Consider the following 27,050-nt stretch of genomic DNA (forward strand, 5'->3'; position numbering starts at 1 on the left):
TGGGCATCTTTAGGCTTCAGAAATTTTGTGTTCTCAAAGCCTCAAGACCTGTCTAGAGTACCAGCTTGTCGATTCCCAACAGTTAATTACACTTAATGTAAAATAAATACATATGGATGTTTTACAGGATCAGACTATGCAACATTTACTGAAACAAACATTATGGAGCACATGTAGTAAACTTTTGGTTTGGCTTTTTCTTTAATTTTTGAGACTTTTTAGGGTGTAACCTCCTTTTTTTGCACTTATAGGGGTATTCCAGGAATCAGCATAATTCATATAGAAATTGGTCATTAAAATAGAAGCTAATGCGTAATTAGTTGTTATTTAAAATGTTGCTCCCCTTAGCAGAAAACGCTGGTGACATACACTATGATGGAGAATTAAAAATGCTACTGGCCCTTTAATCAGTCCGTTAATTTCCTCCGCGCGGTCCGTTGCAGACATACACAGGAGAAAAGATGGCTGCTGGTCACATGTCCACATCACATGTCCTGCATCTGCCTGGGCAGGTCATGTGATCACCACTAAGTTTGGCTGTAGTCGGTTTGTTGCACTGCATCCAGTATGGTCAGTGTTGTGGTGATGGCAGTTACACGTGATTACTATGGTAACAGAGCAGGAAAGTCTGTTGCATCATCACTGGGAGCAGAGCATAAGAGGGAGGAGGAGTTACTGAGAACTAAAGGATCATGGAACATGTAGTTTCCATCTTAGTAATAACTCCACCTACTATAAAGAGGCCATAAATTTTGTAAAACATAAAATCAAACTATTTAAGCTCCATTTTGTGACTAATGAAATTGAGTATTGTTACATTCATTTATTTATATCATCATGGTTTTTTGTGTCAGACTTTCATATTCCCGGAATACCCCTTTAAGACAGTCTGCCTTCAAAGTTTGCCATTGTCTAGTTTTTCTGCAGTGTTCCCTGAGTAATCACCTGAATCCAGATGTGAAAGTTGTAACTTTTTTTTTTAAAAGTTGCACATTTTGGTGCAAATCTAAGATGTAGAAATTAGCTTAGAAATAATTGCGACTTTTGGAGACTTTTGATTTAAAAAGCTGCAAATTCACTAAAGACCAAATGCCACATGTATCAATACGGTAAAATAAAGATAGATCTATCAGAAAAGCCTAGGAAAGAAACAGATGGACATAGCCGTCTGTATTTAATAGTTTTCTATTAAAATCCCACAATATGATCTTAGTGACTAAATTTTCTTTTCATGAACTTATTGTGAATTAAATCCCACTCACTATAATGGCATAGTTAGAATTTTATTAACTCATATACTGCACCCACCTGGATTTTCAATATTTAATAATATGCAACTTTGAATGGTTAGCAGCTAAAATCAACCTTTTGCTACTAGTGTTGAAAAACTTGTAATGATGTTTATTTACATCTGCTAATTCCTGGATTTGGAGTAAATCAATATCCATATTGTAGGTCATCAATATCAGATCAGCTGAGGTTCGACAGGCTCAGCTGTTTCCAGCATGCTCAAATACATTAAATGCAGCACCAGTTGATCAATGTTGGGGAATGTGACCTTAACTTCCATGATCAATGCAGATCCATTTAATCAAAACCCCAACAATAAGAATGTTATTTCACTATATAACCACTCCTTCCAGAAGCCATTTTCTTATGGCTTTTAGTTTTGTAGCTTTCGCTGCAATGATGAATCCCCTTCATTCATTGGGTAAAAGTCCAAGTCATGAAGATGACAAACTGATATAGTTATCATTATGTCTTCAATATAAATTATATACCATCTAAATAATGGTGACCCATACCTTATAATTGTTATAATAAAAAATTAAATTAGTGAGAATAAAACATACAAAAGATACAATGTTGCCGGTTTACCATTATTGGCAGTGGATTACTTTTTTTATAGACTGTACCATAACTTTAGAAATGTACCAAAGTTATATCCTTATGATGGTTTAATTAGAGGTGCAAAGTAATACAACAATAAAACATTGGATTCAAATTAAATGTTCCAATTTCAAAGAAGAAACTAAATATTCAGCATGTGCAGCAATAAAGGCCCCTAATTGATATTTGGTTGCAAATCCCAATTCATGCAACCATCTATAAACTTCTGGCATTTCTCTGTTGGTATTTTCTCTCCTACTTCCTTTGCTCAAGTTCGGTTTGTTCAAGCTCGTTTTTATTTTTATGTTTAGAGAGATGTGTGAGGGCTTTTATCTGCGGGACAAATTGTGCTTTTTAGTGTCACCATTTCATATTCCATGCAATGTACTGGAAAGCTGGAAAAAGATTCCAGGTGCGGTGAAATTGACAAAAAAATATATTTGTTGTGTTTTCTTGTGGGCTCTATTTTTATGGCTTTCATTCTGTGCTCCAAAAAGTGTTGATTCTGACATTTTGGCGCTATTTTCCATTATGATGTTCACAGCCAGGGATAATCTATTTTATATTTTGGTAGAATGGGCTTTTTGGTACATGGTGATGCCTAACATGTTTCTTATTTTTACTGTTTATTTTTATATTACATTTATACAATTTTTTTAATATTATTTCATACTCTCTAGGGTACTTTAAAAAGGTAATTTAAAGGAAGCCTACCACTTCCAAATAGTACTTCTAAGCTTTAAATACCGTGCAACAGCTCAGCACAGCTGGTGCTGTAGCACTGTAATGCTTTTAATCACTTTTTTAATCTTTATATTCGAAGCAGCTTCAGCGCATGGTGGTACGCGCTCAGGGCACCATGCGCGCGACCGTGCGTGCACCTGAATAGGAAGTGCCGGAGAGACGGTGACGTCACGCGTGTATGGTCACAAGCAGGGTGCACCGAGCGCGCAGCACCTCGCACCGAAGCTACTTCGTATATAAGGATTACAAATGTGTTTAAAAGCAATGTTTTAAAAGGCACCAGCTCACCCTGAGGCTTGTGGGTGGTTCACACCGAAACATTGCCACTGTTTCAATAAACCTCACCCTTTGGAATTTTGTATTTTTGGAGTGCTGCCTACACTTTTTAAACTTTATTATTGAAGCATCTTGCCAGGATCCAGGCAGGCTCTGCACCCCCTCTATTGAGGCTTTTCTCCAATGTGCGGACTTGGTTTTCTTTTTTGTATTAGATTGAGGGAAACCATAAATAAACTAAACTTAAGCACAAATTCAACAAAAACTCTATACAGCACTTTCCTTGCAAACACAGAAATACATAAAAAAAGGCATAAGTAGAGGATACAAAGAAATTCTGACATTGACGCATCATGGAAAACTTCCATTCCAACTAAAGTGGGAAAATGCATGGAGACATGCCCTATCCACCACTTCTCAAACTTCTAACTGTGCTAATCATTTAGAAACATCAAGAAAATTGCTATACAGGTGGTACCTCACGCCATATAGCCTGGCCCTTATATAACCACATAGGACCAAATCTCTGTTGGAGATGCAATGGGGACATAGGCTCCATATTGCAAGGCACAAAATAAAGAAAAAAGTTGAAGGAGTGGCACAGTGGTATTTTGGATTAAGATCCGTGTGGGTGCACGCTTCAGGGAATCTGGCTCAAAAGTCCCTTGCGTATATAAATCCAACAACAGGGAAGCAGCACTCCAAGTTAAGTAGTGGTATTTATTTCACCAGTGGAAAAAGATACAACGTTTCAGCTATCTCTATGTAGCCATTTTCAAGTAAAAAATTTTGACTGGGGTTACAATAATAAAGTATACGGTTCCGACTTACATACAAACTCAACTTAAGAACAAACCTACAGAACCTATCTTGTCTGTACTGTATAGTAATTGACTGGCACTTGTTGCTCTTTAGTTTATATGTTCTTTATATGTTCACACTGCATGTGTAACATGCCAGGGGTTAGCAACCATTGTGTTTTACAATGTCATGACATACAATATGATGTGCATATGCGTTGTATTTTGTATTACCCTTTTGAAAACCAAATAAAAATAAAATTATTTAAGAAAAAAGGCTTGAAAATAATTGCAAGACTTCATGATTCAAGATGGCTCTCCCTATCTCCACACAACCCAATCTTCACATAGTGCTCAAGCAAGAAAGTCATTCTCAAAATGTTTCTCTTTGTAATCTTGTCCGTTACCCAAACTGTTTTGTTATGTGCTGATTGCAGCTACTTTTCTACTCTCTTACTTTAAGAGATAATCACATTTGAGGGGAAAATGGTTCAAGATTTGAAGAGCTGTCTGATATTGGGTCCATGAAGTGTAAAACGGAGGACACCAGGTAGCTGTAGTGACCACTTTGCTCCTGAGTGGTTTTTAGATCCGCTATTTGTATAAGGCAAGGACAGAGCAATCTGCAGCCCTTGTCTTGACCTGACAGAACCCCTTTATGTCAATTGGAACCTCTTAGATTTCCATCGATCCATTATAAACAAAAGCAACAGAGGCGGGGCTTGCTGATGGCCGAGTGAGGACGCATCCCCACAGAGCTCCGGCACCCATACCTGTGAAACAGCGCACCGTAGGCAGCAAAATATCCGGAAAGAGCAGCGATGGGTCCTAGAAAGCCGGGGAACCGCCGCCTGAACCTAAGAGACGCGGTACGCGGCTCGATCGTCCAGTTCCTGGACTCCACACAGGACTCCGGTCCGGCCGCACATGCAGCCAAGATGGCGCCGGGCCACGAGGCGCCGGCCACCGCGCTCCAGGAGACAGAGCGGGGACCAGCGCCTGCGCCTATGCCAGGCGCTGCAGACAACCCGACAGTCGGAGCAGCCATAACGGGGGAAGACCCAAGCAGCCTGAAGGTAGGCTCCCCTTCATATGAAGCCCCCCCCGAGGTCTCGGTAGCGCACACTGCCATGGGGGAGGGGGATTTCCCGCCACTGCAGGCCTCAGTAATGCGGGCCAGGGGAGTCACTCCCGAAATGGAGGGGCGTCCTGCTAGATCTCCAACCATACTGGAGAGCCAGGAGCATACCCCATGGCCCAAATCAAGCCACAATGTGAGCCTAGGAACTAGGGAGCACCCTTCATCCCCTCACCTCAGCGGCTCACCCCGCCTCACCTTCAGCACAGAGGGCTCACAGGGCTCATCACCAGCATGGGCAGCAGCCTCCCCTTCACCACCATATGCACCAATGGCTACCCCAAATCCTATGCTACAGGATCCCGGCTGGGACTGGCAGGCACACCTGCGCCCCATACCAACCAAAGGAGACCTGGAATCCCTTTTGGCCAAGCTGGAGACCTCGCACAAGCGAGATATGGACGTTTTGAGACAAGATATACATCATGTTGGTACCAGAGTGGTGGAGATAGAGGAATCGCAGGAGCACACCCTCAAACTCATAGCGGACCATCATCAAGTAATACAGGCTCACTCTAACCAAATTTCTGACATTCTGACACATATTGATGATATTGAAAATCGCCACAGGCGAAACAACATTCGGATAAGGGGCCTGAGTGAAGAAGTAGAACCCTCCCAGCTGGAAAAATGGGCGCAAGGTTTCTTTGCATCTATCCTCCCTACAGCTAAAGAGCGCCCTATTGAAATTGATCGTATCCACAGGGCATTGGGTCCTAAACCTACTGATGGCTCTAGGCATAGAGATGTTATTTGTCGCATTCATTTCTTCAAAGATAAGGAAGCTATCCTGCGAGCAGCCAGGGCGGCAGAACCATAATCCTACAAAGGCCGACAGTTAATAATCTTACCAGACCTGGCGCGACGTACGTTGCAACTGCGGAAAGCCCTAAAACCGTTACTGACTCTCCTTCGTGAAAAAGATATCACTTACAGATGGGGATACCCATTCCAATTGACCGCCAGCCGTGGAGGGAAATCTGTGGTTTTTCGTTCTCTGGGAGACCTGCCACAATTCTTGGGGATTTTAGAGCTTCCCATGGTCAGTCTGCCGGACTGGCCAACTATCCCTAGCCTACCCCCAATCCCTCCGAGTTCAACCTGGCAGAAAGTGCAACCGAAACCAAGGAGGGAACAGAAAAAACAAAGAAGATCACCTGCGGACCAAGCACAGGAATGACACGTGACGACTTTACTTGTTACATGTTGGTCACACATTACTTAATTGCTTGCATAATGTTCTTCTTTTTCTTGCTGCCTACTCATTGTCAATCCCTTAGGGATCATTTTGGCAGGTATGGAGTGACCTGGGGGATTCCACAGGTCACAGCTTCCCTTTCCTCCACATAGGGATAGTAGCTCTTGAGGCTACACAAGGTAATCTCTGACGAGTTACCATAGATTTGTTTAAATTTTACACTACTTTTTGGTTACTGTTAACAAAGGGGGTTTTAGAAACCCTTGTCTGTCGTGTCTCACGTATACCTCCCCTATTGTATCTCTCCTAGTGTCCCTGTCCCATCGCCCCCCCTTCCTACAAACAGGTTATAATCCACAATGGCCCAACTTTCTTTTTGTACATTTAATGTACGAGGTCTTAATGCCCCGAACAAAAGGGGCCAGACTCTCTACCGCCTACACCGCAAGCACATAATGATAGCTATGCTACAAGAAACGCATTTCTGTGCATTACATATGCCCAAATGTCCCACCAACTATTATTCTACCTGGTTCCATAGTCCCCACCCAGATCGCAAAGCTGGAGGTGTCTCTATAGGTATCCATAAATCCCTACAGCACTCAATTATAGCATCATCCACAGACTCCAATGGCAGATATGTTTTCATAAAATTGTCATATGCTAATAAGGTGTATACCTTTGCTAATATTTACTTTCCTAATCAGGGGCAAGTCGCATTTGGTATTTCTACGTTACAGAGGCTGGCGGAGTTCGCAGATGGCTCGCAGATTATCCTGGGTGGTGACTTCAACCTCTCCTTTGACCCTTCACTGGACTCCACAACGGGTAAGTCTGCCATTCCATTGGGTCAGTTGAATAGGCTGAGGAGATCGTTGAGAGAAATGCAATTGATTGATTTATGGAGGATCCTGCACCCACACGAAAAAGATTTTTCTTACCATTCTCTGGCACATAATAGTTACCACAGAATAGATCACTTGTTCCTTTCCCACCACCTTCTCGATTCTACACCTAAATGCTCCATAGATAATTTCTTATGGTCAGACCATGCCCCAGTAATGGGTTCTATAACGATCTCAAGCAATCCAAAACGCATCAACACGTGGAGACTTAACGAGAACCTATTAAATGACGCACTATGTGTTGCAGACATTAAAAACACCATCCAGACCTTCATTACAGAATACACCAATCAAAACTCTAATGCTCCTTTACTTTGGGAGACGCTGAAGGGTAATATAAGGGGAGTCCTGATGTCCCATGGTGCTCGCCTTAAGAAGGCTCGTACACACGAACTCACAAAACTATTATCTGACTTGGAGCGACTTGAATCCAACAATAAAGTATCCCCTTCTGACCTCATCAAATCAGAGTTGTCGGTGGTGAGACAAAAGATACTGTCAATTCTAGACCAGAAGACACAATGCGCGTGTAACCGATTGCGAAAAAGTTACTACGAATATGGGGATAAATGCGGTTCGTGGCTTTCAAGGGCATTACACCCAAAGATGCCTCGCACACATGTTCTTTCTATTACCTCAGCAGATAAGGGTACAATTCACTCGCCACAGGGTATAGTGGATGAATTCCGAGACTTTTATAAACGATTGTACAACCTAGACCACAGCACTCAACATCACCCTAGACCCAAACATGTGAAAATTGAGGAGTACCTATTCAATTATGGGCCCAAACCTATATCGCAAGAACAATCTGAGACGCTAGAGCAGGATTTCACCGAGCATGAAATTAAAAGGGTCATAAAGGAGTTGAAATCTGGTAAGAGTCCTGGGCCAGACGGCTTCACGGCACGATTCTTCAAACAGTTTGGAGAAGACATCATACCTATACTCCTGCAGGTATTCAATGCAGCAGCAGGTGGTTCTCCCTTCCTGGCCCAATCCCTACAAGCAATTATCACAGTCTTACCCAAACCCGGGAAATCCCTAACCACGTGTGGGGATTTTAGACCTATATCTCTACTAAATGTGGATGTAAAATTGTTTGCAAAAATGATAGCCTACCGACTCCAAGCTCATATCCCAAATCTCATACATTTAGACCAGGTAGGCTTTGTTCCAGGAAGGGAGGCAAAAGATAATACGGTGAAAACAATTTCCTTGATAGCGAAAGCACGAGAAAAGGGTAATAAACTATGCCTCCTCACAGTGGATGCGGAGAAGGCTTTTGATAGGGTGCGATGGGACTTCCTGATGGGAGTTCTTAGGAAACTCGGTCTAGGTCCCAGGATTTTGCAGGCCATATTGGCACTATATCGTGACCCCACAGCTTTAGTTCGGGTCAATGGCACTCTCTCCGATCCACTGCGCATCACAAACGGGACAAGACAGGGCTGCCCTCTATCCCCCTTTCTTTATCTCCTAGCAATGGAACCCCTGGCAAATGCACTGAGATCTAACCCTGACATTCGTGGCCTCCTGGTGGGCGGGAAACATTGCAAGCTATCATTATTTGCAGACGATTTATTACTATACATCACATCCCCGAATACGTCATTACCCGCAATATTGAAGGAATTCAGTTCTTATGGAGAGGTGAGCAATTTTAAAATTAATATGCACAAATCAGAACTTCTAAATGTCTCCCTCCCTGCAATCGAGCAGGCATGGCTTCAGGCTAATTTCCCCTTCAAATGGGCAACGGAATCTATACATTATTTGGGCACACGTATCCCCTCTGACATGACCTTGCTTTTTGACCTCAACTATAAACCTATACTCCAGACTATCGGAAAGGACTTAGAGAAGTGGGCACAACTACCCATATCATGGTTTGGGCGGATTAATGTCCTGAAAATGGACATACTGCCCCGCATTTTATATCTTTTCCAAACTATACCCATTCCCCTCCCCAAGTCATACTTTGATAGACTCAGACGCATAACTCAAAAGTTCGTATGGCGAGGCTCACACCCACGCATCAGGCACACGACCCTCACACAACATAAACTTGATGGGGGGACAGGGCTCCCCGATTTCTATAGCTACTACAAGGCAACAATTGCCACTTATATTCTAGACATCTTCCACAAGCGTTCCTCGAAACTTTGGGTTGAGATGGAGCTTGAGCAGAGCCCCACCCAAGCCCTGGGAGCATTCTGGTGGCCTTCACTGCCACCTAATGCAGACTTCTCTCCCCTTCTAACACTCATTCTAACTTCATGGCGGAAATTTGCACGCGCCTCGGGACTAATCAATATACCAGGCCCACTCACTCCACTAATTGGTAACCCAGTTATTGCTGGACTTTATTCACTAGCACACACAAACCTACCACATCTTCCCAGAATGAGAGACATTGTCACGGACACAGGTATCAGGGCCCAGAAGGAGGTGACGACCTTACTTGGAGTCCCACCCACCAGATGGCTTCTATATTTCCAGATCCGTGACTATGTCGCTTCACTGGGAAAGGTAGAACAATTCCTGACCAATACCCCATTTGAAGATATCTGCCTTTCAAAGACGGCACCTCCACACGCGATCTCCTTGGTCTACTCCATGCTGACACGGTTGGATATGGCGGATGCCCGCCCGGATTGTGCAGGGGCTTGGGAGAGAGAACTTAATGAATCCTTCACTCCTGCACAATGGCAAAAAGCGTTAATCTTGACGCATAAGTCATCCATTTCCTGTCGTATGCAGGAACTGAACTACAAAATTTTGACTCAATGGTACAGGACTCCAGTGAAGTTACATAAAATGTTCCCCTCTGTCCCGGATATCTGTTGGCGCTGTGGTAAGGAAGCAGGCTCCATGCTTCACATCTGGTGGGAGTGTGGTCCCATTCGGGATCTTTGGCGGGCTGTCTTCGACCTTTACAACTCTATTTACAAGGGAAACATCGCTCAAACCCCCGAGATACCCCTGCCTTGCGTGATTGGTTAACCTCAGGTAACAGTGTGCAGGACTCACAAACATAGGTGTAAGGCAGAATGCACGGTCCACCCTCCCCCCTCTTTTTCCCTTCCTCTAACCCTTAATTCCTTGCATGTGTTGTTTTGTCTTATGTTTGTCACCCATTTTCATGTTTTTCAATTACCTTTGATAGACCGTATGGTCGTTTGGATAATTGTTGTTGTTGTTATTGTTCTTACAAGTTTATACTGTTTACCAAAAGCGATGTATACCATTATAAAAGTACATATGCACCAAAACTGTAAATGTATACGCATTTCTACATGTTGCAAACCAAACAATATTTTGTTACTTTTTGTACCATCATGCAACAGTCAATAAAACCTGATGTTGAACCATAAACAAAAGCAACAAGTAGCTTTTTAAACCCACCCAATTGCTAGAGCGCAAAAAGCCTAAAACTAAATATTTTTATACGTTCAAGTTTTCAAGTTCCCTAAAAATGAAAACAGAAGAAACACAAATCCACAATTAATTTTTACCTTGCGTGTATCAAAACCCAAGGTACCTCATCTTGGAGTGATTGCAATAGTAATGTAGCTGCTGTTTTGTGACAATTTAATTTACTTGAGAGCCTCTTGACAGAAGTAGTAGAGGCTGAAGTCAGTTAAATAGAATTCCCTTTTGAGCAGAATAAAGCACTTTCTATGTTGTGTCTGAGCTCAGGCCCTCTGGCTGGGAATCTATTTGAGACAAACTTAGTTGCTTCTTATATAATTGTTCATAACGGAACAATTTTAACACAGGCTGTAGCCTTATTCCCTATAGAAGATGTTACAGATAAACCGGAGAAGACACATTCAAAAACAATATTGATCAAATTGCAGCAGCAGCGAACCATGGAGCAGATCTATTTTCCAGCAGGTTTTTGTTTCTGATTGACCGTACAACCATTAGTGTGAATGTGCTTTCCTAATGCTTTAGTAAAATTGACTTTTGAATGACAATGTTCTTCCCCCAGGCTTACGCTATCCCATAAGTGCACCGTGAGATGTAATTTTAGTGGACCTTGCTGAACCGAGGTCACTTTATATCCCTGAAACTACAAAGTTGCTTATATATCTCGTCTTACACAAAGTCAAATGAAATCAATTGAGTTTGCTGCTCTTTCTGTAAGCAAGGAAAAAACCCTTTGGTGGTAAAGGAAAAAATATCTGATTTTAAAAGAAATGGATTTAAAAATAGAGAATAATGAAAGAATTGTAAATGTTTCCATGACCTTAACAATATTGCTGACCAGCGATCATACTTGTATTATGAAGATGGGCTGTGGTCTACTTTATTACTGTACACATTAAAATGACATTTCAGGAATATAGAGTAACCTTAAGAATGGCCTCAAAGGACCACCGGACCTCATGGTCACCAGAACCTTAATTTAGTCTCACTTGTAGGGGCATTGTAATTGGCTAAGGGACCATAGACCATTAATGAAGAGAGGAATGAAAGGAGACAAAGAGTGTTCACTGGACAGAATTCTACTTCTAATATTCGTATGTTGAAGTCAATATCTTGTAACTCATGGTTTGTAGCTGACACATGGTTTGAATGTCATCAGGCCGACTATAGATTGTGAGAGCACAAGTTGTGAATCACGCTTATTCCAATCATGGGGTTTTTTTGGTTGTTCTCGGCATCCTTCAATCCCGCATGCGTACTTACTCAGCCGGCTTGCAATCGCTGTATTAAGACTCTATTCCGAAGCTGGCTGAGTAAGTATGCATGCGCACGCGCGTTTGGAGGATGCCGAGTACAAGCAAACAGCCCCATGATTGGAATAAGCGTGATTCACAACTTGGCCTGATGATATTCAAACCGTTTGTCAGCTACAAACTGTAAGATACAAGATATTGACTTAAACATCTGCCACAAAACGTAATGTCTGTTAACTTTTCTGACGATTTTGATATTCCACTACATTTATATATATACAATTTTTGTTGTGACCAACTATCCATTCGTGAAGGAACTTTGGTTTTGATCTGCAACATTGTATTAATCATCCCAGCATTTAGGAACATCATTGTTACCTTGGGTCAAAATAACTCATTCAGATACATGGTATGGTCGGTACATGGGCCCATATACTACCTACTTACCGTGTTGCCCTGCCTGTGATCTTATAAAGCATTTTTATATTATGATTAATGCTATGTATTTACTGTCTACAGATACTGTTCCATTTTACTCATGTCATTAGTGTTAAATGCACATGTGTATTACTCATTTTTTATTTGTATTAAAACTTGTGTTATTTCTAGTATACGCTAGACACCGATAGCACCTCCACTATTTTTTACATTGCATATTACAGTAGCCTGGGTGGTGAGGTTTAGTGCTGAGATATATCAATTTATCTTACTACATGACATTTTGATGACATTTTATTACATATAAAGTATTACCTTATATACTCGAGTATAAGCCTAGTTTTTCAGCACAAAAAATGTGCTGAAAACCCCAAATTCGGCTTATACTCGAGTCAAAAAAATAAATATATCTAAACTCACCTTTCCGGTGACCCCTGTATATCTTCTGTGCAATCTGTCTGGCAGCGGCGGCAGGCTATATACACTGGGGCAGGGTCTGGCAGGCTATATACACTGGGGCAGGGTCTGGCAGGCTATATACACTGGGGCAGGGTCTGGCAGGCTATATACACTGGGGCAGGAGCTGGCAGGCTATATACACTGGGGCAGGGGGCTGGCTATACACTGGGGCAGGGTCTGGCAGGCTATATACACTGGGGCAGGGTCTGGCAGGCTATATACACTGGGGCAGGGTCTGGCAGGCTATATACTGGGGAAGCTGTGACCAATGCATTTCCCACCCTCGGCTTATACTCGAGTCAATAGGTTTTCCCAGTATTTTGTGGTGAAATTAGGGGCCTCGGCTTATACTCGGGTCGGCTTATACTCGAGTATATACGGTATATGTTGCAAAATGGCAAAAAAAAGTTACATTACATATAGTTGGGCACTCTTTGCTGTAACAGGGTTCAACGCCAGGAATGGCTATTATAATATTTTCATAGATCAAAATTTTTGGGATCTGGCAATACCTAACATGTTTATGATTGTACTTGTTTATTTATTTTTATATCCTTTCTAAGGCAAGGAAAGTGATTTGAACTTTTAGGTGTTTTTATATTTTTTTTACACATTTCTTCACAGTTATTCATACTTTAACCCTTGTCTGAACGATATTACTACTGATTTCTATAGATTTGTAAAAGTGTGCCACAGTCTTTTAAAGACTCCAGGCTGTCATCATTGGCTGATCATCACTCCCAGATGATGTCACAGGGAGTGACGATCAAAGCCAATATGATGATGCCACTGGCTTTAGACTGCCACTGTTGACTTTGCTGGCATCAATCAAATGGTTAACATCCATGATCCAGCTACCACCGATCGCAGGTGTTACCGGTGGGTGTTTGCTGCAATATGTAGCAAACACCTGGCTTGTATGGAGAGGGTTCAGCCAGAGAGCCATCTCCATACTCCCATAAAAGACGGGTGATTTATTAGTAAAGGGGTTTATAATTAGCTGCAGCTATGTGACCAATCACAGACACACAAATGTTTATGAAAAAAAGCTCTCGGTACCGGCAGTGCCCAAGAAAGGTTCTGTAGGTTTTTTCTTAAGTTGAATTTGTATGTAAGTCGGAACTGTATACTTTATAATTGTAACCCCAGTCAAAATGATTTTGGTCTCTATGACTATTGGATTTTAAAAATGTTGGATTGTCATAAGAACCAGGATTAACAATAAATCTTAATAACAGACATCATTGATTACTGTTATAGCTGTTTATTGTAGCCTAAGCTCAAGTACATTAAATTGCCGAAATTCAGAGGTCTGGCTGTAACTAGGGGTTGTCTGTAAGTCGGGTGTTTTTAAGTAGCAGACCGCCTGTATTGGTCTCTGCACAGTTGTTTATATGTATACAGTTCTTAATCATATATGATAGAACGACAGAAAGAAAAAAAAAAGTTAAAAAAAAAAAGGTAACTACGGGCCATTTGTGATGGGCTGCTTCCTCTGCAGGTACAGGAATATATGTAATATAATATACAGACAAGATGTTGGATAATGATTACATATAAGCTGACTCATGCTAATATGATTATATACAAGATGGCTGATGCTAATTTGATTTGCTGCATAGAATATTGTTTTTTGTTGTTTCATCATTTCTATTATAACTCATAAAACAATTCTTTAAGCATAAATTATTTTCACACATTTGACCAACTATACATCCAACAAAGATTAAGTCTTTTGAAGAAAATGGCAGGCTTGTGATATGCTTTCCCTGTGCTAATGATATAGGATAAATGAGGATCCATCACTCTACTTTTGCAGCTGCTGGCATCAGAACAACAACAAAGAATGAAGCTTTATGTGCAGCTCAGCTCTCTGTATAGTGGTCGGTCCAATGAATTGCAGCTTAGCTCCTAATTACTGCAGTTCCCATGACCAGCCACAACACAAGGAACAGAGCTTGACTTCTGACTTCGTTCTCTGTTATTAATCCGGTTGAGATGACAGAATGAGCAGATCATTTGGTCATATAGAAAGAGATAAACACATTGATTTCAAGTTGTTTATGAGTGCAGAGTTCTATGTACCTCAGAAAGCAATCCTCATAGTTTGACGTTTCAGAAAATGGATTGTTGGAGGGTAAATAGAAGAGAGAAGTTTGGCCAGCTTGTACCACTACCAAGGTGAAGCGTCCAGAAAATCTCGGAGATAACCACATGTGAGGTCATAATTTGATCGAATATTCTAACTATGTGGATTGCTTTCTGTTGTAAATAAACATGCTTTAATTTCGAGTTGTGTATAAGTGGCGAGTTATCACTTTCTTATTCAACTATCACTGTATTCTAAAATCATTACCATGATGCCTCAGTACAACCTTATGTGGACAGCTGGAGGCAGTGCTATGTATGGTTGTTATGTAGATACAGTATGGTCTTTGTGTCATTCTAACAAAATTGTGAAAGGTCTGGGTAATGGCTGAGTACATTTACCGCTCCTGATGGTGGGTGAGGCACGCACAGTGTCTCCCTTAAGGTTTTGTTATTCTGAATAGCCAGCATGTCATTGGACAAATGTGGGCCTGAAGTGGATTTGTGCCTTGCTTAGCAACATTTTGAAAAATCACACTTCATACATCTGTCTACCTCATCTAGTATCATATGAAAGATGTCGAGAAAGTTGATTGAAGTGAAAAATTGGAGTGGACTAGTAAAGAGTGGCAAATTTGGTGTGAATCGGCAAGTATGACAATTTTAGACATTTTGAAGTCAGTAACCTAACAATAGTACATCCCCCCTATATTTTTCCCTATGTTTCCTCTCAGTTTTCAGATGTAATCTAATATTTAGAATCTTGTCCTACATAATAATGAGTGTGTCTCATAGTATGCTAGTGTAGAATAGAGATGCTGTCTTATTCCCATACTTAAGTATGATCAACCAGAGAACAATATACATTCTGCTAACAAGTATAATATAAATTTAGTATAATGCTATTGTTTCACATGTTGATCTTACAAAATAAGTTAAGATTTAAATATATTTAGCTTTCTAAGCTGGTGACCATCAATGCTCAAGACTTTGTAGCTACAAGCTCAAGCAGAGCAGTCTGGGCTCAGTCATCTACTAAGAGTTCAGCCTCCATGACCCAGTGTGAAGTGTCGGCATGATAATATCAAATTAAGTAAATAATATATGCAGAGAGGGCAGTTAAAATATTCAATCTCGTGTTAATATGCTAAAAGAATTTATCAGCTTGTAGCTACTTGCGACCCACAGGCCGCCGTCTGATTATACCATACATTAAGCTTGAATGTAACGTTACGGCTTAAAGCATTAGCCCCTCAAAGATGCTTTAATTAAACATATGAAATGGAAGTGCTCAGACTTAATGTTACACTTGAACTATTTCAGGCTCTGTTTACGGGATGTATTTTCGCAGGCTGAGGGACACTCAGAAATCAAAGAAAGCCTGATTACCAAACGCTTCAAAGTCTGTTTAGAATATGTTTATGGATACGATTACTTTACTGTTGGTATGGGAAAAATTCTTTTGATATAATGAAAGTTGGCTAAATGAAACAAAATGTTTCCTATCACTTATGAGCAGTTATAGACTGTCAGAATCAGGCTAGGTTCACACTACCGTCGGCATATCCATTCTTTATCTCTATATAATAAAAAATGGATGATAAATAAAGGTAGTTAAACTGACAGCAACTGATGACATTGTGTCTGTTAATTTAACTGACACCCTAACGTTTTCTGGTTAAAAAAAAGCTGAAACTTATCTTTCAGTTAGTATCCTTTTTTTTTTTTTTTGAAGAACCTTTTTTTTTCTTACAGTTAATAAAACTTTGAACTTTCACTTTCACTTTCAATCTATCTATCTATCTATCTATCTATCTATCTATCTATCTATCTATCATAATAATAAATATAGCCATTAATAGATGTCTAATTTTTACCTTCATATCAATCTCTCTTTTCTATCTATTCATCTTATCAACTATCTATCTCACTTTTCTATCTATACATCTACCTACCTACCTACCTATCAATTTCTCATTCCTATTCACCTACCCATCTTTCATCTTTCTATCCGTCATCAATTTTATATGTACTATTTCTGTCTATCTATATCTGTCTATTTCTTCATATAAAATAATGTAAAAACTGACACTTACTATCAGTCTACATCTCATTCGTTCATCCGGTCAGTATGGCATCATCTGTTCAAAATCAGGTTTTTTTAAACGGAGAAAAAATACTGCAAGCTCTGTAATTTTTTCCATGAAAAAAACTGAAGAATCACTGTACAACTGATGGAAAACTAATTTAATGGAGGGCACATATCAAGACCAGTGTATTTCAAGTCGTTCTTGATACCCTCTTGCCCTAACGTGTGCCTAGTTAATGATGGGGAGAACTGTCATTAGTGGTGAGCTTTTATACAAGTTGGTTGCCAAGTTTTTTTTCCCCAAAAAGCCAACTGTACACACCCTCATAACTATGGGATAATGAAACTTTTTTAAATGTACAGGGAACTGCTCAAGGTTTTGTCAGAAAATCATGAAAAATGTCACATAACATGATGTTGAGAAATAGATTGTTTTTGGAAGCAAGGGTGAAATGCATTTCTGACAATTTCTCTTGTGACATTTAAAATGTCACAATTGATAGATGCAGCATGTCTTAATCCACCACAGAAAAGCTGATCACTTTACAAGAAAAACTTTTCAGTCAAGGATGGGGCAGCTACCATCATAAAGTCACAGCATCCTCAAAAAGCAGAACAACATCCCCAAAGAATTTTTTAGTGTTGCAAACCTTATAGATTTTGTAGCAAAACCGGATTGGGAGAAATTGTCATGAAAATATGCATTCTTGTGTATACATTAATGCAAATAATATTGAAACTGATCTTTATTTACTTTAGTTATTATAATTCTGATCCCTTTAGACAACTTGAGAGGAATTCTAGGAGCTACCTTCCAATATTAAAATCCAGAGTAAAACAGTACACAGAATGATTCTGAGCTCCCTCTTGTGGTGACTACAGTCAATTAGAATTTAAATATATAATTACATTTAACATACAAGCATTAAGCATGAATTCCTGAAAGATTCTGTAATTAAATATATGAACTGGAAATGTTCAGACTTAATGTTATACTTGAGCTATTACAGGTTCTATTTATATTATATTATAAGAGGATACAAAAAAATGAAGTCATTAAGCTTCAATGAAAAATTATAAGAAAATGATATAAAAACTAAACATTTATTGTCAGACTTCTAGATTCAGATATGCTTTTAGTTAATTACATTTACCTTATATAAGTCAATCTGAGTATAAGCTGAGGCTGGAAAATGCATTGGTCAAAGCATCCCCCAGAAATGAAATGCCACATGCACCTCTCCCCTGTAATAAAATGCCCCAATGCAGCCCACATAATAAAATTACCTTAAGCAGCTCCCCTAATAATGAAATGTCTCACAGCCCCTTATAATTATATAATATTAATTCTTTGATTCTTTAATTATATAGCGCACACAGATTCCGCAGTGCTGTACAGAGCTTGCCCTTCAATTAGAAAATGCCCTACAGCCCCCAATTAATGAAATGCCCTGCACTCCCCTACCTCCACCCCCCCCAAATAAGAAATGCCCTGAAGTTCCCCCTAAGAAGATTTTAATTATCAAGTCCAGAGTACATGTTGGTGGACAAGTATATGTTCTGTCCTAATGGCAGAATTTCATTCTTTATTTTTTAGCATCTTCATTGTCATTAAACTGCATTAAGATTTTTTTTCTCAGTCATCTTGGTAGTTACATTTTTTATTTAATTTGGCTTAAAGTATTCAAAATGTTGCCTATAACATAGTACGTACCTTCAGTCATGAGTTCTTTCACAGAAGCTATTGTTTTTTAGATTTTGTCAAATCTGCTTGTGAACTTCAGAGAGTCAGGAGGAAAGCAGCAGACTGGTATACGGCTTTCGGAAAAAAAAATTATCTTTTGCTACATTCTTGCTTATTTTGGGTTCACTAGTCCAGTATTATTCACTAAAAAAACTGTCTTATGCATGGAAAGGAGATTGTAAATGATAAGACATCTCACTGGCCTCCAAAATAAGCACCAATATAAAAGGATAAATAAAATATATTAATTCATGTTGAGTGGACTTTAAAAAGCCAGTTTGGGTCCAGGAACCGGACCCAAACCCCCACCAGTCCCAACCATGATTGAGTGCTGTCTCTGATTGCAGTTGTTAACTGACTAAATACAGCTGGCAAAGTCGTCAGTGGCATTTAAGTTATTCCAGCTGCCCATGCATGTTAGTCATCCAAATTATGTTCTTGGGTAGCAATGATATTCCCCAAATGGTGGCACCCCTGCTGTAGGTATTCTAGTGCCAGCTGCATGGGGCCACAGTGATTTAAATGCCACTTGCATTGAAGAGTTTAGCACCGATTTTGGCCACCATTGATGAGTTGTGCCAAACCCGTGCACAAACCTGAACTTCTAATGAAGCCCGGGTTGGGTCCAGAGTACCCAAACCTGCAAAGTCCAGTACAAACCTGAACTTTCCGGTTTGGATGATAATTTATAATATATTGATTGTTTTCCATAAAACTATACAGTATATGAATTTTCTCATCTTTTCCTGCTTTATTAGATGCTGTACTTTTTTTCACTTAAGTTTTTTTAAACTTTTGCTAATGTTTCTGGTTGTATCAATGAGAATTTATGGCATCTTACCTAAGTCACAAAAAAGACAGCATAATTGTGCTGGAATAATGCGCTAAAAATCATACCTACATTGCAGAATTCACATACGCAGCACACAGCTTGTGTTAGCAGTATCAGATTTAAAGTGAGATTCTACCATAAATTATATGGTGATAATTTTGAAGACAGATTCAATTAACACTCTTTTCCCAATTAAAAGAAAAAAATCAGGAGACTAAATATTTAAAAATTTTACTTTTTATATTTTAATTACAAATATCAGTGTTTAAGCTATAGAAATAAATTACAAATTATAATTTAACATTATACATTTAGGCAATGTCAACTAGACATTAAATAGATGAAAGTAGTATAAAAAAATATAAAGTAAATTTTTCTTTACTAAATTTTAAAATTTGCATGAGTAGAAATCAAAATATTGTCTTTTACAACTCCACATACCCATAAGAGGTGAAAGGAGGTGGTAACATTATCCACTGGCTTGAGTAGCAGTAGGAGGAGGCAATTTCCGTTCTCTTACTCTTTACAGCAAATGAATGACTGTTTCTTAGGCCATAGCTACAGGCAAAAATGTTATTTGGTCCCCTTTCTGTCAGCACAAGCCCCAATATGTATATCTTGCAATATCTTGGCTGGTTGGTGAGAATAATACATTGCCTAAAATCTGCTAATCAATATGACACAGTGATATCAAATTTATATTGCTTCTGTTATGTTTAAAAATACAATCTTTTGACAAATATTTTTCTTTGGCCAAAGTGTAACAAGCTGCCATTGTTCCCATTAATACCACTTTAATAAGCACTTTTTATTCATGTTTATTGGAAGGCAAAAAGAACTTTATTTTAGTGATGTTCACTTTTTATTCACTTTAAGGGTAAAATATGTTAAGAATTTTATTACTTCTAACAGTCATTCTGACATTTGGACTGTCAAGACAAGGAACAAGTGTTTTCACAGTCCATGCATACTTGCTGGCCCTGCACTAAACTGCAGACACAACTGGGCGATGGTCCCTACTAGAGATGAGCGAGTATACTCGTCCGAGCTTGATGCTCGTTCGAGTATTAAGGTACTCGAAACGGCTCGTTGCTCGGACGAGTATTTCCCCTGCTCGAGATCGAGCATTTAATTAAACAAACACAGTGAAGAACAATGAAGAATAGAATAAAAACAGTGAACACAGGATCATTTAAGTGAAAAACACAGTGAAGAACACAGTGAAGAATAGATTACAGATGTTCGGCACATCTGCTTACTTGTCGGAAGATACGCGCGGAACGGCAGCACGGGGGAGACATCGCGCACCAGGGAGACATCGGGCGCAGCAGAGACACATCGGGCGCAGCAGAGACACATCGGGCGCAGCAGAGACACATTGGGCGCAGCAGAGACACATTGGGCGCAGCAGAGACACATTGGGCGCAGCAGGGAGACATTGCGCGCAGCAGGAAGACATCGGGCAGCAGGGAGACATCGGGGAGACTTCAGTGGAAGAAGAGGAGCGGATCCCGGGACAGCGTATCTCCCGACAAGTAAGCAGATGTGCCGAACATCTGTAATCTATTCTTCACTGTGTTTTTCACTTAAATGATCCTATGTTCACTGTTTTTATTCTATTCTTCACTGTTCTTCACATCTGCTAACTTGTCGGGAGATAATATACGCGCGGAACAGTGAAGAATAGATTGCAGATGTTTGCATACATCTGCTAACTTATCAAAAGACATTCTTTTTCAATTAAATAACACATTTTATTCCCGAACCGTGGTCCCTTTGAAAAATGCTCGAGTCTCCCATTGACTTCAATGGGGCTCGTTATTCGAGACGAGCACTCGAGCATCTGGAAAAGTTCGTCTCGAATAACGAGCACCCGAGCATTTTAGTGCTCGCTCATCTCTAGTCCCTACTCTGGAGAAGAGCATAGCACAGAAAAACATAAAAACAAGCAGAAGACATACGCCAAGCCACAGAAACTAATAAACTGGGTCAAAATAAATATGTTGGCAAAGTACAAAATCATGAAACAGAAAAGAAATCAATTTTCAGTCAAAGATCAGAATAACAGCAAAATCACAGTAGAATAAGATAAAGTCAAGTACAAGTATATTATGCAAACGGGTTCATGTGGCGTGAATGGACGCCACTTCAGAAGCCAACAAGTCCAGGCCTCTAGCTCTCCCATAGGAGAGGCTGTAAATCAAACAGCATCCCAAAGAACATTACACCCGGGTGTAATTCTAAGCTCAGGGATCTAGTCTGTAGCAGCTTGTAGCAACTTTGTAATAAACACTGTTAAATGGGTATTTTTTTATAATGAATGATATTTTTCCTATACTGAAAGTCAATCTATGGGCACCTGCATAGGTTGTCTTTTCTTCATCATGTAAACTGAAGTACTTTTATGACAGCATTTGGTTTTCTTTGGTATTAGAAAACAGATATTAGAAATCGCTGAATTAAATTTCAGTCCCAAAGAGGAACTTTCTTCACGGCACCTCCTTGTACACACATATGGCTTGTATCCCATCTCACTGTTGTAATCTTATATAAATGCTCACAGAGCTGGTTCTGCTGTATAATCACATAGACATGCAGTATCAGGGGAGCTATGAACACTAGCTGTAATGCATGGTCTATGAGCGTAGATGGGAACTGTTCCAAATCTGGTTCTTAAGTAGAAAACAACATAAAGAGGCTTTTAACATTTGACTCTGCATACACTTCCTAACATTGCCACCTTCTCAAAAAAGAAGAAGAAGAGAGGCCGAGGCTAAGTGGCATCAGCTTAGACTTCCCAGGATGTCATAGATTCAAACCTGGCAATCAGCATCTCGCCAGGTGTAAAACCTTTGTAAGCTTTATACCTTGGATACCAAATGCTTGGCTGTAATCTCTGCCATTCATTGTCTTTGTTTTACAAGATACAGTTTACATTTAGATTACATTACTTATCCTCTCTCTATAGTAAATGGAAAAGTATCTGAAGGGAAAGACTAATAATAGGTCACTGATCACATAGGTCAATGAATAACTTGACCATCCTAAACTTGGATTCACTTGGATTAACTTGGATTTCTTGCATTATGAGAGCATAATCAGATATAGTCAGATACTAGCCACTTTATGCAATACTGATACACTGGTATTGACACCATTTACATGAAATTAGTAAAGAAGCATTTTGACTTGCTGTAGCAATTTTCACATGAGAATTTGACTAATTGTTGATGCTCATGTGACATGAATTGGTCAATGAACAATGACTTCAGTGTTTTAAAAAGCCACATGGTAGGCACTGTTCCTTTATCACAATAGTGAAGACACTATTAGCAAACACAAGACTTCCAAAGGGCATAACACTATCTCCAAAGACCTTGGTATCCGAGTTTTAACCTTGCACAATATTATTAAAAAGTCTGACAAGCATTGAACTGTCGAGAACCTCCCCGGATGTGGTTAAAGAGGTTAATTGACAAGAGATGTATTCAAGGTCTGGTGTGAATGGTGAACACAACTTTAAACATCCAAAGACCTGAAGGCCAACCTAGAACTGTCTGTGGTCATGCACTACAGACTAAACCAAGAAGAGCTTTATGGGAAAAGACTAAGGAAGAAACCATTGCTGTTGAAATGGCATACAAAGGAACAACTGATCTTAAGATTAAGAGTACTTTCAAAAACCGCAATCCTTCTGGAAAAATGTTCTGTAGACAGGTGAAAGAAAGATAGAGCTTTTTGCCAATATAAATCAATGCATTTTGTCTCCCTTGTGTCTCTGTTTTTCTTCTGTTTTGTTTCCACGTCCTCTAAAAAACTGAAGGTTTAACATGGCTTTGAAAACATCACACATGGTTTTTCAGTCTCATCAGTGAAAAAAAAGGATGTTTTATCAGTTTTTTTGCGGACCCATAGACTTCTATTGCCTTCCGTGATCTGCATCCGTGAAAAACATAATAATAGAAATATTTTTTCCATGGACAACAGATCAGTGAAAATATAAGCCAAGGTGAAAACACCCATCGAATACAATGGCTTTGTGAGGCATCCGTGCAAATCAATGAACCACGCCCGTGAAAAACAAAGCCAATATTAAAGATCATTAGGTCTGACAGATATATAAGGTGGAAAATGAGGAACAAACAAGTAATGTAGGGATGACATCTTTATTTTCTATTCTATGCATGCAGTTATAGTAGTGGGGAATTTTCAGTTATGAGTTCAACATTAATAAAGTCATTTGCAGATAACTATAATGAAGGGCAGTTCCTAAATGAAGAACAAGTGTGAATGATAATCCTGACAGGAAATTAAAACTAAACCCTTTCTCTCAGGATTTGGATTCCTACAACATAGAAGATAAGACAGAGGTATTTTCACAAGCTTCTTGGATTTCACCTGATAAATAGTCAACTCTATGTTAGAACAAGAACAAAGGTGAATATTATATTTGTCTGACAGAATAAACTAAACATTTAACAAATGTTATCCAAAACTTTCCAGATTCCACAACGACAGAGGAGTCTTACAGTCATCACCAGTATCTGAATTTCTGTGGGAGGCTTATAAATTTGCAGCCAGGGCTATAGGGGAGAGGATCTTTTAAAGGGCCGTTTTGCTTAGATGTAACTTGTGTATATAGTGATGCCTTCCTCAAAAGCCATGCATTATTTAAGACTGCAATCATTTGCCTGCCAAGGCAGTATTATTCTAGGGAGACTGCCTTCTACATTCAGCTGACGGTGCTCTCCAAAATAATGATTTAAGATTTCCTTGAGACATATTACAATACATATAGTAAAGAAAGTGCCTAAGATTAGTGTCTTCTGTCTGCAGTGCTGGCACCAATGAACAAGTTTAAAGACCTAATAAACTAAAAATATTGAGATTGTCATAGACAGCAGGAGACAAAAAGATTGAACGCTACAATGTTTACTTCTATTGGCTTTGCTTAGCAATAGTAATAGTTTTGTTACAGAATTTATTTCAGCACAATTTATTGTAATTTCGACATGAGAATCAACTGATTGGGTCCAGTAGAAAGTCTCAGCTCTGCATACAGTTCATCTGCTTTTCCCATTGTCAGTCACTCTCTGGCTAACAGTAGGGTTTTCCGACTTGAGCTTTTATAAATGTCTTCTAATTATTTTCATTAACTTACTAGATGATTATACTCTTGGCTACTCCACTTCATCGAGTCGCACCTTTAGCCCCCTGCTCTTCTGATCAATGAGAAACTGGCTCCTTGGACCATAACCGATCTGACAAAGAATACTATTTTTATTATTCTACGGTGTACTGCTAGGGCCAAGAATAGTGGAAGTGATTCGAGGATCACATTGAAACAAAAGCGGAACTATGACCCCAGTGCCAAAAAAACACCAAGTCCCAAAAAAGCAATAAAAATAATGTGAAGCTGCTACCTCCATATTATTTCAGAAATCCAGGTGGAAAAGTTACCTCAAACAGGATATCTGGATTTCTGTAAAGTAACGGAGGTAGCAGTTTCACATTCTTTTTATTATAGTTAGTGGATGCTTATAGGAAATATGTGAGTACTCCTGGTCTCTTCTTCAGTATCAATGCCATCACTTTGTGATAGATGCTACATACTGTATAATGGATATTTCTGCAGAACGGCAGTCTGAAGAAACTGCAATGTTCCAGTGAGTGCTGCTTCCACATCACTGGCCAACGTCATTTTGTAATATGGCATGATGGTTGCTCTATCCCAAAAAAAGTAAATAGATACAGAACTACACAAGCAAGTACAGCTTCTGTACAGTGAGACCACAGTACTCATGGTCTATTCACATTACATTCAGACAATCCCTTTAAATTTAGTGGGGAGATGCATCCCTTTGGCTCTCCTGTAAGAACCCAGGATTTGGCATCAGGCTCCTCTTCTACTCATAAGTAAGGATTCTAGAGGTAAGCTATACGCCATTAATAACATATTCTGCTATAAATGCTTTAAATTGACATTTACATTTAAGATTTAGATTCAAGACAATTATTCATGAGATAATAAGTTACACATAGAATATTGCTGCACTATATATAACCCTGTCATTGTACAAAGCTGAGCCTGAAAATTCAGGAATGCGGGGTCATAATGACTTTGAAGATGTCAACTATGAGGAGGCGGCATTTCAACCACAGAGAAAAACTCTGGATGCAGATCTGCAAACCTATTGAGGATTCCGCTGATGTCATCAATTTTAAAGGAACGCAGATCAAGTGGTTTATGAACTGCAGCAAATCCCTCTGATTGAATTACAGTCCTCATATCCAATTCACGAGAGTTTATTGTTACCTGACTGCTACAGAGATAAAAATGAATATTAGAGCATTCAAAGTACATAAAAATGGATTGAAGTTCGCTAAACGGCTTCATGTAAGTGTGATTTTCAGGCAACTGAGGCGGGAATGAAGAAAAAGTTATTAAAATGTTATGTGTTGTAAATGTATAGAATATATCAAGTATTTGCTGGTGCACAAATAGATATTAAAACTGGATGGGACAAATGGGAGCACAAAAGGCTGTACTGTGTTTGGGTAGAGCCAACCATTACAGCACTTAATTGTAAGCTATTTATCCAAATTTTCTTGCCATAAAAGTGACTCAGACAAGAGTGGCTTAGTCTCACAACCTAAATTGGGTCTTTACATCACATCAGCACAACAGATAGCAAGCCAGTGGGGGGAAAGGAAGCACACTGCCACTTAAAGAGAACCTGTCACTAGGCCACTCCCCACAAACCTCACACATTACCTTTTAGATGTCTTTATACATGTTCCACTAATGCCATGGAATTAGAACTACAATTCTTCTAAAGCAAGCCTTTATTGATGTTTTCTGTCCCAGTCATGGAGGCAAACAGATTCCGTACATAGTCTTTATACCCCACCTTCTCACCCACCTTCCTACTGTCCCTGAAAGTAAAAGTAAAGTGAGTTGTATGTCTGTAGTTGAATATTGGCAAATGGTCCTTAAGTGCTAGTTACATCAGGAACAAGGAGGAAGGGCAATACAGGGAACCTTGCATATGCAGACACTCATTACTATCATTAGACTACCATCAGGTAAGTTGCATATGAGTTTTTAAAAACTGATTCTTTAACATTGTAGCTATTGCAAGGAACCATTGAGGGGTAAGGGCATTGCTTTTTAATCATGGTTTTTAATGAAGTATTTATTTTGAGTTGGTTAAGTTTTTGGGCAAATTCTCTTTAACTCATTTTCTTACTTTTTCTAGGGCATTGTAGAAGCATTTTATACAAATTCTCCAGCAGAGCATGTTCTATAGATGTTGGACCAATAGATGTAAGTAATTAGTTTATGGAATCTGAGAGCTAGAATGGTATCAGTACACTCCAGTACTTTTTATTTTTTTGTCGAAACCAACCTCGACCAATGAGGCCTGCTGAAACCAAGGGATGCCACTTCCTCCATTGACCATGAGAGGTTACTTGCCTTCCAGCCAGCTGCAGTGCCAAAATATAGAAGTACTGGAGCAATGTGGGAACTGATAACTGGGGAAGGGTAAGATTCTTTGAAGACTCATAAAGTACCTTATATGATTTTCTTATTTGGTAATTATTTTTAAAAAATGAAATGTGTTATATATGCAGTATTCGTGTTTAAAAAGTATGCGGTGTACAATGATTTAGTGAAGAAAGGAATGTCATTCAAGCTTTGTGCACATGGGGAGCCATTAGGTGGCAGTGAGGAGCGATTAAAACCCTACAGCTAACAGA

The 27,050-nt window shown here is 39.4% G+C and overlaps 1 long non-coding RNA gene across 1 annotated transcript in view; it reads left to right on the forward strand.

The window, feature by feature from the left end:
- The window catches only part of LOC140068884 (uncharacterized), a 91,286-nt gene that overhangs the window by 19,590 nt on the left and 44,646 nt on the right, over positions 1-27,050 (forward strand). The window contains exon 2 of the long non-coding RNA XR_011848610.1: positions 26,549-26,616. This is a non-coding gene — a long non-coding RNA (uncharacterized lncRNA). The remainder of the gene's footprint in view (positions 1-26,548; positions 26,617-27,050) is intronic.

Source organism: Engystomops pustulosus, chromosome 7 (assembly GCF_040894005.1).
Source record: "Engystomops pustulosus chromosome 7, aEngPut4.maternal, whole genome shotgun sequence".
Lineage (NCBI taxonomy): Eukaryota > Metazoa > Chordata > Amphibia > Anura > Leptodactylidae > Engystomops > Engystomops pustulosus.